This window comes from Lithobates pipiens, unplaced genomic scaffold, assembly GCF_037356315.1.
Source record: "Lithobates pipiens isolate NorthernLeopardFrog02 unplaced genomic scaffold, aLitPip1_a1.2 Scaffold_25, whole genome shotgun sequence".
NCBI classification, from domain to species: Eukaryota; Metazoa; Chordata; class Amphibia; order Anura; family Ranidae; genus Lithobates; species Lithobates pipiens.
In genome coordinates, this window is record NW_027507787.1 from 73,595,668 (window position 1) to 73,608,062 (window position 12,395).

The 12,395-nt window shown below is 41.8% G+C and overlaps 2 long non-coding RNA genes across 2 annotated transcripts; both read right to left on the minus strand.

The window, feature by feature from the left end:
* Positions 1–209: 209 nt before the first annotated feature.
* On the minus strand, positions 210–917 carry LOC143930340 (uncharacterized). Its single transcript, XR_013262757.1, has 2 exons — positions 671–917; positions 210–570 (listed from the first exon to the last, which is right to left on the minus strand). It is a non-coding gene; the product is annotated as an uncharacterized LOC143930340 (long non-coding RNA).
* A 1,109-nt stretch (positions 918–2,026) lies between these two features.
* On the minus strand, positions 2,027–2,729 carry LOC143930341 (uncharacterized). Its single transcript, XR_013262758.1, has 2 exons — positions 2,488–2,729; positions 2,027–2,387 (listed from the first exon to the last, which is right to left on the minus strand). It is a non-coding gene; the product is annotated as an uncharacterized LOC143930341 (long non-coding RNA).
* Positions 2,730–12,395: the final 9,666 nt, after the last annotated feature.

Sequence of the window (12,395 nt, forward strand, 5' to 3'; positions counted from 1 at the left end):
ATATTGTGGTCTAGTGTTGACACTGGCGTGAGGGGGAGAAACTAATAATCAAGTCAGCTCCCTCTGGACCACTGGAACACTAAGGAACATTCCTATGTTGTTCCTGTACTTAAGTATAATCTTGCCTAGAAAAATGTAAAAAGAAAAGGGGAACAAGTGGGACTTTAAACGAAGCATGTCAATTGAAAATAACAATGTATGAATACATGTGAATAAAATGATTTAGATTTAATTTATAATCAATAGCCACTAGGGGTTGTCCAAGATCGGAATGCATACAATAGTAGTACAGTAATATAATATAAATATGGATATACACTCAATATATTTTCATAATAGTAATCAGAGAATCTCGAAGTATAGACAAATCAATGGACATACATGGATGCAGTTCATAACAGAAATGCATAAATCAAAAATCATAAAATCACATGAACGAGTGCAAACTCAATAAGACAAAAGTTGATATTATCAAGGATTAAAATAAGCTTAGGTAGGCATCCTTAGTTTGAGAACCCGACGCGTTTCTTGGCTTCTTGCCAGTCATCAGGGGTGGGATGCATGTTTTTACTAAAAAAGCAAATAAATATGACAAATGTTAATATAGGCGGAACCTCAGTTAAATAAAGAAAGTATCAAATTGGTCCACTTGATTGATAAAGTGACTTACAAAGTAGCCCAAAGATTGGGCAGAACTTCCAGCAATGGGAACTGTTAGAGCTGGGATAAAACCGTCTCATCCGGGGTTGAGGCAGGGTTCAGACCATCCCCCAACAATGTCAGGGGGCAGGCCAGGGGGAACCGAAACAGACATCCTCAACACAGGTCCACTAGGTACTAAATGTATATGTGTGTTACCCAAATCTGCGAAAGAGAAAAGTGTGACGGGTCACAAAAAAACAAACAAAAAAAAAAAAACCAAAAGCAGGACACTGAGTGTTGGATTGAACGTGTTGAATGAATATAGCTGATTGCTGAAAATGTGTGTGAATAAGATATACATGAATGATTGGGAAATAGGAGAAGACTAAATATGTGTTAAATAAGTGGAAATGGATGATGGGGAAATACAAAATCATCCAATTCAAATGTGTAAAAAAAAAAAAAAAAAATATGTGCAGTGCTCTGAATGAAACAATGTATGTGCAAAAAAAAAAAAAAAAAAAAAAAAAAAGGTGCATAAAGCTATTACCCATATGTAGAGTTAAGGAGTGATCTCTACCTAGTGGAGCACAGTGGAGGAGTGAACTGTCTGTCTGTCCCAGCTCATATACCCCAGGCCCTGGGCGGATCCCCGCCAGCGTCATGCATGATGTCTTTTGCAGCTGTGAAGAGATGAGGGAACACTCACAGCTGAGGATAATCCATACCTCAGTGGGTGCCCCTCCATCTTGGCTGCAGCATCAGGTGGAAAGACAGAGAAAAAAAAAAAAAAAAAAAATACAAAAACAAACAATAGACTCCCACCTTGCAGTGTCTATTGACACCACTCGAGGGGCCCTTTTATGCATGGCGCCGATGCACTGAGATCGAACCCCACCACCCCCTGTGATCCACAAAGGGAGGTAGGGAGGGAGCTGAGCGCATCGCAACCCCGGAAGGATGACTGCAACATACCCAGCAAAAACAGCCCATATGTTCAATTGATTGATAAATAAATTCCAGGAAAAACAAAACTGGAAAAAATAATATTAAAAAAATTTCTCAATAACTGATGGAAACACATATATAAATAATTTCAAACCGCAGGTTTATATACCCGAAACTGGGATCATAAATGAATAGGGATATATATACAGATGAATATTTACTAAGGATAAGGATAATAAGTAATTGTGCAGCATGGTCACCAAAGGAACAGGTGTCTTCCACCCAAATTATATAGTTTAAAGATAAGTGACCTAGCTGCAGTACTAAATAGCAATGGCATGCTTCCATCCCGGGTATATTATGTAAAAAGAAAAGGGGAACAAGTGGGACTTTAAACGAAGCATGTCAATTGAAAATAACAATGTATGAATACATGTGAATAAAATGATTTAGATTTAATTTATAATCAATAGCCACTAGGGGTTGTCCAAGATCGGAATGCATACAATAGTAGTACAGTAATATAATATAAATATGGATATACACTCAATATATTTTCATAATAGTAATCAGAGAATCTCGAAGTATAGACAAATCAATGGACATACATGGATGCAGTTCATAACAGAAATGCATAAATCAAAAATCATAAAATCACATGAACGAGTGCAAACTCAATAAGACAAAAGTTGATATTATCAAGGATTAAAATAAGCTTAGGTAGGCATCCTTAGTTTGAGAACCCGACGCGTTTCTTGGCTTCTTGCCAGTCATCAGGGGTGGGATGCATGTTTTTACTAAAAAAGCAAATAAATATGACAAATGTTAATATAGGCGGAACCTCAGTTAAATAAAGAAAGTATCAAATTGGTCCACTTGATTGATAAAGTGACTTACAAAGTAGCCCAAAGATTGGGCAGAACTTCCAGCAATGGGAACTGTTAGAGCTGGGATAAAACCGTCTCATCCGGGGTTGAGGCAGGGTTCAGACCATCCCCCAACAATGTCAGGGGGCAGGCCAGGGGGAACCGAAACAGACATCCTCAACACAGGTCCACTAGGTACTAAATGTATATGTGTGTTACCCAAATCTGCGAAAGAGAAAAGTGTGACGGGTCACAAAAAAACAAACAAAAAAAAAAAAAAAAAAAAAAACCAAAAGCAGGACACTGAGTGTTGGATTGAACGTGTTGAATGAATATAGCTGATTGCTGAAAATGTGTGTGAATAAGATATACATGAATGATTGGGAAATAGGAGAAGACTAAATATGTGTTAAATAAGTGGAAATGGATGATGGGGAAATACAAAATCATCCAATTCAAATGTGTAAAAAAAAAAAAAAAAAAAAAAAAAAAATATGTGCAGTGCTCTGAATGAAACAATGTATGTGCAAAAAGGAGAGAAAGAAAAAAAAAAAAAAAAAAAAAAAAAAGGTGCATAAAGCTATTACCCATATGTAGAGTTAAGGAGTGATCTCTACCTAGTGGAGCACAGTGGAGGAGTGAACTGTCTGTCTGTCCCAGCTCATATACCCCAGGCCCTGGGCGGATCCCCGCCAGCGTCATGCATGATGTCTTTTGCAGCTGTGAAGAGATGAGGGAACACTCACAGCTGAGGATAATCCATACCTCAGTGGGTGCCCCTCCATCTTGGCTGCAGCATCAGGTGGAAAGACAGAGAAAAAAAAAAAAAAAAAATACAAAAACAAACAATAGACTCCCACCTTGCAGTGTCTATTGACACCACTCAAGGGGCCCTTTTATGCATGGCGCCGATGCACTGAGATCGAACCCCACCACCCCCTGTGATCCACAAAGGGAGGTAGGGAGGGAGCTGAGCGCATCGCAACCCCGGAAGGATGACTGCAACATACCCAGCAAAAACAGCCCATATGTTCAATTGATTGATAAATAAATTCCAGGAAAAACAAAACTGGAAAAAATAATATTAAAAAAATTTCTCAATAACTGATGGAAACACATATATAAATAATTTCAAACCGCAGGTTTATATACCCGAAACTGGGATCATAAATGAATAGGGATATATATACAGACGAATATTTACTAAGGATAAGGATAATAAGTAATTGTGCAGCATGGTCACCAAAGGAACAGGTATCTTCCACCCACTTATCTTTAAACTTTTGCCTAGAAAAATGTCTCAGATGGTAATGAAAAAAGAGCAGTTCGGGTCTCTGATGTAAGGTGAAGTCTTCGCTAGCACATAGTTGCCTGTGAATGATGGCGACTAGTCACAGATGTGCAGTATCCAGTAAGTAGGCAGTTGAGATAGATATAGTGGTGGTCCCAAAGGTATGGTATCTTCATGTAGTGTCTCTAGATAGGGAAGTGACAGAAAGGAAGTGTATGTGAGTCTGCCCACTCACCAATCCTGGCCTGAATGCATCCTCCATGGAAACAGGACAGTCAGACAGCTTTACAGATGCATGTATGACAATAGAGTGTGTGGTCGGCTGGCCTGGTTAAAGGATCAGAGAACAGCGTAGAAGTTGAGGAGTGGCTCTCTAACTGAGGAAAGGCCTTGAACAACTGACTCTCACAGACTGTGCTTGACGGTGCAAATCTGATTTGGCCGCACTGGCATGACATCCCTGAAAGTGCAGAACGGCAGCTTCTCCATTCTAAGAGGATTCCGGTGCCAAGAGAGTGAACCTGCTAATTTCAGTCCGATATATAGTCTCTCCAATCAACCCATTCTGAGGTTCAGCCACTTGGGAAATGTAGTTCAAGAAGTGTTATGGTAATGTTCATGGACACCTGGACTACATGTCCCAAGAGTCTCTGCTTCAATTCAGAATAGTTATTCTCCACTCTGCTTACAGGAAATAAGGAAGAATTTGGTGTCACTGGCACTTGGGGAAGGGGGGGATTTTAAATTAGCTGCCCCCGAGTGATGGTGTACGCCATGATGGCAGAGCAGCCACCCTGCTATACTTACATAGAGAAATCCAGTAAATACCTACCAACAGTTTTCTGGTGGAATGGGGCTTTAAAATGGCCTGTGCCAGTTTCAACAATCCCTGCCCCCATTCTGATGAGAAAGCTGAGACAATAGTTCCCCATCAGGCTTGCTCTGTCCTTGTAATTGATGGCAGGCTGTTGGTGGATTCTATAGCCAATATCAAGTTGTGATGGCTAATGATACATCCACTTCCTGTTATCAATCACAAGGGGAACAAACCTGATGGGAAACTGTTGTCTGTGAATCCCTAACAGGCTCTTCCCCCCCAGATACAGACTGCCCGTTGTTGGTCTCTTTCTGTGTGACAGCAACTGTGGGGGGGAGGAAATGCAGTTGCACTGAGGCTGAAGTGTGTATGTAAACACTCTGGCCTCAGTGCCACTGCAAGAAGTGCATGCACCAGATTCTCTTTATGAATTCTCATGACTGTGTTTCTGTGTAATCCTAGGTGAGAAGAGACTCAGAATATTCTTCCTTCAGGCTGCAGCAGACTGACGTAATCAGCCTAGGCAAGGTCAGCAATTACTGCTTCTTTTTCCCATTAATTATACTGTTTCTGAATATTGTAATACATCAGAAATGTATCCATGCACACTTTATATATTTTTTCACTTGACTTAAAGAAGTAGCAAACTCCAAAACAAAACATTATTAGATTGCCACTTACCAGTTTCTAGATGTGGTGGCTATGTTATATATTTTTTTTTTAGGCTTTTCATCTTTATTTTTGCCTTGTGTTTCAGCCAGGAGGTCTGTTATTTTTCAACTTCCTTTAGGGCCGGTTCACACTGCAGGCGAGGCGAGGCGACTCCGACTTGCCTCGCCGCGACCTGCAGCGGCCTTGGCGGCGACTTGCAAATGACTACTGTATAGAAGTCAATGCAAGTCGCCCCGAGGTCGCCCGAAAGTAGTACAGGAACCTTTTTTCTGAGTCGGAGCGACTCGAGTCGCTCCTCTCAGAACAGTTCCATTGTACAGAACGGGGGCGACTTGCGGGAGCGAGGCGAGGTGAGTCGTGTCGCCTCGCATCGCCCGCTGTGTGAACCGGCCCTTACAGGCCAAGCTGTCCAGACAAAGTAGCAGTTACATTGTTGAGATAAACAATTTACCACTAACAGGAGTGCAGACAAGGGTCAGCTTTGATTCAATTATGTAAAACCTTTATCCTTTATAATCAGCCACAACATCTAATGAATGGTAAGCTGCAATAAATTACAATTTTGTTTTTTTGGGTTTAATACCCGTTTAAACTTGTCTTCCTACCATGGATTAGAATTGCAATCTCTAATTTCACTATATCTTCCTTGCATCTGGCTATATAAAATTATATAATTTGTATGCCGTAGTAGCCATTTAGAATGTCACTAGAAATACGCGTAATCAGATTGTATATGAGCTGTAAATTGCTTGACTTTAATCTCAGGTACTTGTGGGTTTTTTACTTTTAATTTTGAATTTTGTAGACCAACTTTATATGATACATTTTATGGTACAACACTCTGAAAGCATATTATAGATCAAACATCATAATTTTCCTTCTAACAATTTTTCCTCCAGCGAAATAGAGGGTAGCACAATTTCTACTTTTCTCTTTTTTCATTTCTTTGTACTCTACCTATGGGTAGAAGAAAATTGTAGAGGACGCTTTAACCCTCTAAACCATAAGAGTATACACATACATGTGGCGCCGGCTCCCGAAGAGCACGCGCTATGTGTTGTAAATTTAGTTTTTTCCTAAGACCATAGTTGGGTCTTAGTATTCATTTCACTAAATTGTAGTCTTGGCATCAGTTTGGCTGGGCTGTACTATGTTCTGCCTGGTCATAGGTGTAGGTATCACCTTCGACAGGCATTGGAACGCAGTCTGGTTGGACGCATTGGGTACCAATCTCTCTTTCGCAGCCAATCAGTGGGTGCGTTGTCTCGCTGTGTATTCCGGGAGAGGGTACTTAAGGTGCTGAGGTCACATGGTTCTTGGTTCCGGTGCAGAAGCATGTTCTGACTCTGTGGTCCTGGTCCTCCTGACCAGCCCCAGAGGCCCTCATGATCTGGGGTGCGGATCCATCCATTTCCGAGTCTCGGGACTGGCTAGTCCGAGGCACAGTAACTGGAAGGAGGATTTCAAGGTGGTCCGGTGCCGTCTCGGGTTTGGAGAGGCCCAGCAACTCAATACGCAACCAGGGGAGGACTCTCCAGAAGAGGGCCACACACAAGGCTGGTTGCTCGGTAAGAGCCTGGAAGCTAAGCTGCAAGGACACCAAGTAAACCTGCATTCTTATGGTATCGCCGGACTGGCTGCAAGATACTGGTACTGTAAGAAAGTTCCTAATTTCATCCTTCAGTTACATCTAAGTTCTGTGCTCATTTAAAGTTCTACAATCAAGTCTGTGGCAGAGACTTTGCTCATTTAAAGTTCTACAAACAAGTCCGTGGCAGAGACTTTGTTAAGCTTAAATCACCTGTCGCCTGCTAAATCCACAAACAGGGATTTATCCGGTAGTTGAAATATCCAGTTGCGAATGGCTATTCCCCGGATCATCTAGAGAAAGACATTTCAAGTGTCAGCAGTTCCAAAAGTACCTGAGCTTTACTACCCATACCCTCTATTCCCATATGAGAGACTGTGTTCTGTTCAACGTTTTATGCAAATAAAAATTCCTCAAAAGGGAATCAAGTGTCGGCCTCTGCAGTTTATTGGGCCATCAACCACGGGAACCCCTAGACAAGAACGAGGTGCAGAAGGTAGATGGTAAGCCCAGCAAAACCAACCACTCCTTCGGGGGTCAGCACTACATACATATATATAATTTCCTTCATATATTCCGTAGCGCAGTATCATTTTCTTTTTTCCTTTAATCTCAGTCTGTAAATAGATTTTCTACAAAAAAATATGTTAAAGTGGTTGTAATCCCTTTACAACCACTTTTGCCTACAGGTAAGCTTATAATAAGGCTTACCTGTAGGTACCATGAATTTCTCCTAAACTTGAACAGTTTAGGAGATATTCACTGTATACGCATGTGCCATCGTCATTGCTATATGTGCACTGAAGAAACGCCACCTACGCGCCGTTTCTTCAGCTGCTGTGCCGTGACCGGTGGCTCCCGCACGCATACGCGGGAGTGACGCCATCGCGGCTCCAGCCAATCACAGCGCCGGAGCCCACGAACCCAGAAGTAACATTCTGGAGACATGTCTCCCGCCACAGCGGTGTACGAGGACCGCCGCAACAGCATTATTCTAAAGTAAGTATTCCATAATGAGCTAGTATCGCATCACATTGCATCAAATACTTTATCATCATTATACCTTTTTCTTGCAGGTTGTTTTTTTACAACCACTTTAGTATACAGCAGTTCACTAAACAAAATAATACTGTATTATCTTTAGGTCTGTCAGTGATCACATTCAAATAAAATAATGCTAAATTGTGTGTGAATGTCATCAAATTTACGATGTCCAATAACAGAGCTGTGTAAAAAACTTTGGATACCAATAGTATAAAAAGTATAAAAACTGCTAACGATTGCAATAGCAGAATTAATGTAAAAAAAAAAAAAATAATCTATATTGATTCACAATATTACTTTCTAAATACCAAGAATCTACATACACAGTTAAAAATCACATATCTGTATGTGTTTAACCACTTGAGCTCTGGAAGGTTTTACTCCCTTTAGGGCATTTTTTCCAGTTCAGTACTGGCATTACTGTATGCATATTAAATTTTTATATTTTTTTCACACAAATAGAGCTTTCTTATTGAGGTATTTGATCACCACTGGGTTTTTAATTTTTTTGTGTTATAACTGAAAAAAAAAAAGATGTCTAGATGTCTAAAAGAGGTCTAGATGTGTCAAAAACCATATCCAATAAAATCTATATATATATACACAGTACAGACCAAAAGTCATTCTTATGCCCTGTACACACGAGCGGACTTTTCAACATCCAAAGTCCGAAGGACCGAGTCCGTCAGACTATCCGATCGTGTGTGGGCTGCAACGGACTTTTGATTCGCCAAAGTCTGACGGACTTTAGAAATGAAGCATGCTTCAAATTTTCCCGAAGGAACTCCGCCGGACCCGGTCCCCTTCGAAAACTCCGCTAAAACCGACGCTAGGGCAGCTATTGGCTACTGGCTATGAACTTCCTTATTCGAGTCAGGTCGTACGTCATCACGTTCGAATCCGTCGGAGTTTAGTGTGATCGTGTGTGGCCAAGTCCGTTCGGCCGAAAAGTCTGTCAGAACTCCGTCGGAACTCCGTCGGAACTCCGGCGGAACTCCGGCGGAACTCCTTTGGAAGTCTGTCGGACATAAGTCCTCTCGTGTGTACGGGGCAAAAGAGTTTTCTTTATTTTCATGACTATGAAAATTGTAGATTCACACTGAAGGCATCAAAACTATGAATTAACACATGTGGAATTATATACTGAACAAAAAAGTGTGAAACAACTGAAAAGGTTCTTCAAAGTAGCCACCTTTTGCTTTGATTACTGCTCCGCACAATCTTGGCATTCTGTTGATGAGCTTCAAGAGGTAATCACCTGAAATGGCTTTCCAACAGTCTTGAAGGAGTTCCCAGAGATGCTTAGCACTTGTTGGCCCTTTTGCCTTCACTCTGCGGTCCAGCTCACCCCAAACCATCTCGATTGGGTTCAGGACTTCAGGTCCGTTGATTGTGGAGGCCAGGTCATCTGGCACAGCACCCCATCACTCTCCTTCTTGGTGAAATAGCCCTTTACACAGCCTGGAGGTGTGTTTGGGGTCATTGTCCTGTTGAAAAATAAATGATGGTCCAACTAAACGCAAACCGGATGGAATAGCATGCCGCTGCAAGATGCTGTGGTAGCCATGCTGGTTCAGTATGCCTTCAATTTTGAATAAATCCCCAACAGTGTCACCAGCAAAGCACCCCCACACCATCACACCTCCACCTCCATGCTTCACGGTGGGAACCAGGCATGTAGAGTCCATCCGTTCACCTCTTCTGCGTCGCACAAAGACACGGTGGTTGGAACCAAAGATCTCAAACTTGGACTCATCAGACCAAAGCACAGATTTCCACTGGTCTAATGTCCATTCCTTGTGTTCTTTAGCCCAAACAAGTCTCTTCTGCTTGTTGCCTGTCCTCAGCAGTGGTTTCCTAGCAGCTATTTTACCATGAAGCCTGGATTCACACAGTCTCCTCTTAACAGTTGTTCTAGAGATGTGTCTGCTGCTAGAACTCTGAGTGGCATTGACCTGTTCTCTAATCGGAGCTGCTGTTAACCTGCGATTTCTGAGGCTGGTAACTCGGATGAACTTATCGTCCACAGCAGAGGTGACTATTGGTCTTCCTTTCCTGGGGCGGTCCTCATGTGAGGCAGTTTCTTTGTAATGCTTGATGGTTTTTGCCACTGCACTTGGGGACACTTTCAAAGTTTTCCCAATTGTTCGGACTGACTGACCTTCATTTCTTAAAGTAATGATGGCCACTCGTTTTTCTTTACTTAGCTGCTTTTTTCTTGCCATAATACAAATTCCAACAGTCTATTCAGTAGGACTATCAGCTGTGTACTGTATCCACCTCCTGCACAACACAACTGATGGTCCCAACCCCATTTATAAGGCTTGAAATCCCTCTTATTAAACCTGACAGAGCACACCTGTGAAGTGAAAACTATTTCAGGTGACTACCTCTTGAAGCTCATCAACAGAATGCCAAGAGTGTGTGAAGCAGTAATCAAAGCAAAAGGTAGCTACTTTGAAGACCCTAGAACAGGGGTGCTCAACCTGTGGCTCTCCAGCTGTTGCAAAACTACAAGTCCCATCATGCCTCTGCCTCTGGGTGTCATGCTTGTGGCTGTCGGAGTCTTGCTATGCCTCATGGGACTTGTAGTTCCGCAACAGCTGGAGAGCCACAGGTTGAGCACCCCTGCCCTAGAATATAAGACACATTTTCAGTTGTTTCACACTTTTTTGTTAAGTATATAATTCCACATGTGTTAATTCATAGTTTTGGTGCCTTCAGTGTGAATCTACAATTTTCAGTGTCATGAAAATAAAGAAAACTCTTTGAATGAGAAGGTGTGTCAAAACTTTTGGTCTGTACTGTATATATATATATATATATATATATATATATATATATATATATATATAGTCACATTGGGGGATGTTTAACTCAGTGGCAGATGCCTTTTCAGTAAGTTCACAGCGAACAGCAACTTTAGTTTAAGGGCATGGTAGCCCTTTTTATTAAAAAGGAACAACATAAAGTTCATACATGCACTTAGTTGCCCACACAGGGGTTCTTCTGCCAAAAAAACAATACATGAAAAATGCCAAGCCACCTGGCTCTCTTCAGCAGCACTGCCGCCTAGGCTTTACAATTCAGCCCTCTTGGCCTTATAACAGGGTTCCTGCACAACTACTGTACCTCTTTTCAGCTTCCTTGCTGCTCAGGCCTTCCACTTCAGGCTCTCATTTGTCTCAGATGCGCACAGCTTTAACACACACAGTGTCTATCTACAAAGCAGCCCCTCACTGCTCTGATCCTCAGACTTGGGTCTCTGGCTTTCTCTAGTGCACACCTGCACTCTCTGGACTCCTGGAGACCTCCTGTCTCTCTGGGTGGAGCCCAGAACCCTAATCCTGACTCTGCTATAAGCCCAGGACCCACCTGCTCAATCAACCAGCCAGACTCCTGGCTGTTCCAAAAACCCAGTCCCAGGATTGGAGATTCCATCCCACCCATAACGCTATGGAATCTCCAGGCTCCGGGTCCCCAAGTGGATTTTACAAACTTTGGAGGAAACTAATAAACAGATTCCTCCACATTAAATACTCCTGGAGCCCCTCAACCTGCCTATTTGAGAACCCTGGGCGACAATTACTAGGACAGGGAACTGTACTGTCACAATATATATAACATTTGAAAATTTTTCAGTCCTGATGTACAGATGTCCTATCTCATTTCTTGAGGCCCTAAAATGTCAGGGCAGTACAATTTCCCCCAAAATAATCAATTTTGGAAATTAGACAGTCTGAGACATTTAGAAAGAGGCATGGTAAGCTTTTTGAAGGTGACATTTTTTTGTCACAAGTTTTTTGAAAATTGAGAAATTGAATATATATTTCTTTCACAATTTTTTTTTTTTTTACATACTGTCACCAGTACAGTACAGCATCATCATATGACTGATCAGGAACACTCACTGGTGACAATGACAGTATGTAAAAAAAAAAAACTGTCATGAATGGGTTAACCATTCTTCACAGCTGGGATCACTAGTGATCTGTTATTGACTACAGCTAATCACATAGTACAGGGTACTGTGATTGGCTCAGGTACCTTGTGATAGCTATGGGCCAATCACAGCATAGGCAACACAGCTTTTATGAATGAATTAATTCATAACAGCTTTGTTGAAATTGTGGTCATGTTCACTGGGCCCTGAGTATTGGGGTCCGCAATACACAGTCCTGCGGACACATCAGTTATGAGGTGAGGGGGGGGGGGGCACGCTGCACACTCCTAAACCCAGTGCAGACACATGACATACAAGTATGTCATTGGCCTGCAGGTTCTGACCACAGTATATGTAGTGTGGCAGGTTGGCAAGTGGTTACGCTATCACCCTTGCATTATAGGAGAAACTATTCTGTTTAGATTCTGTTCCCAGAATATACTAGAAACTAAAAACTTTTAAGAGCTAGCTAGGGTCAGGTATAGATTTATGAGGTCTTTGGACAATGAATTTGTTGTTGGTAAATGCTTAAAAGATTGCCTTTAAAACTCACTTCTTAATTCACAGATGAATCCTAAGCATTC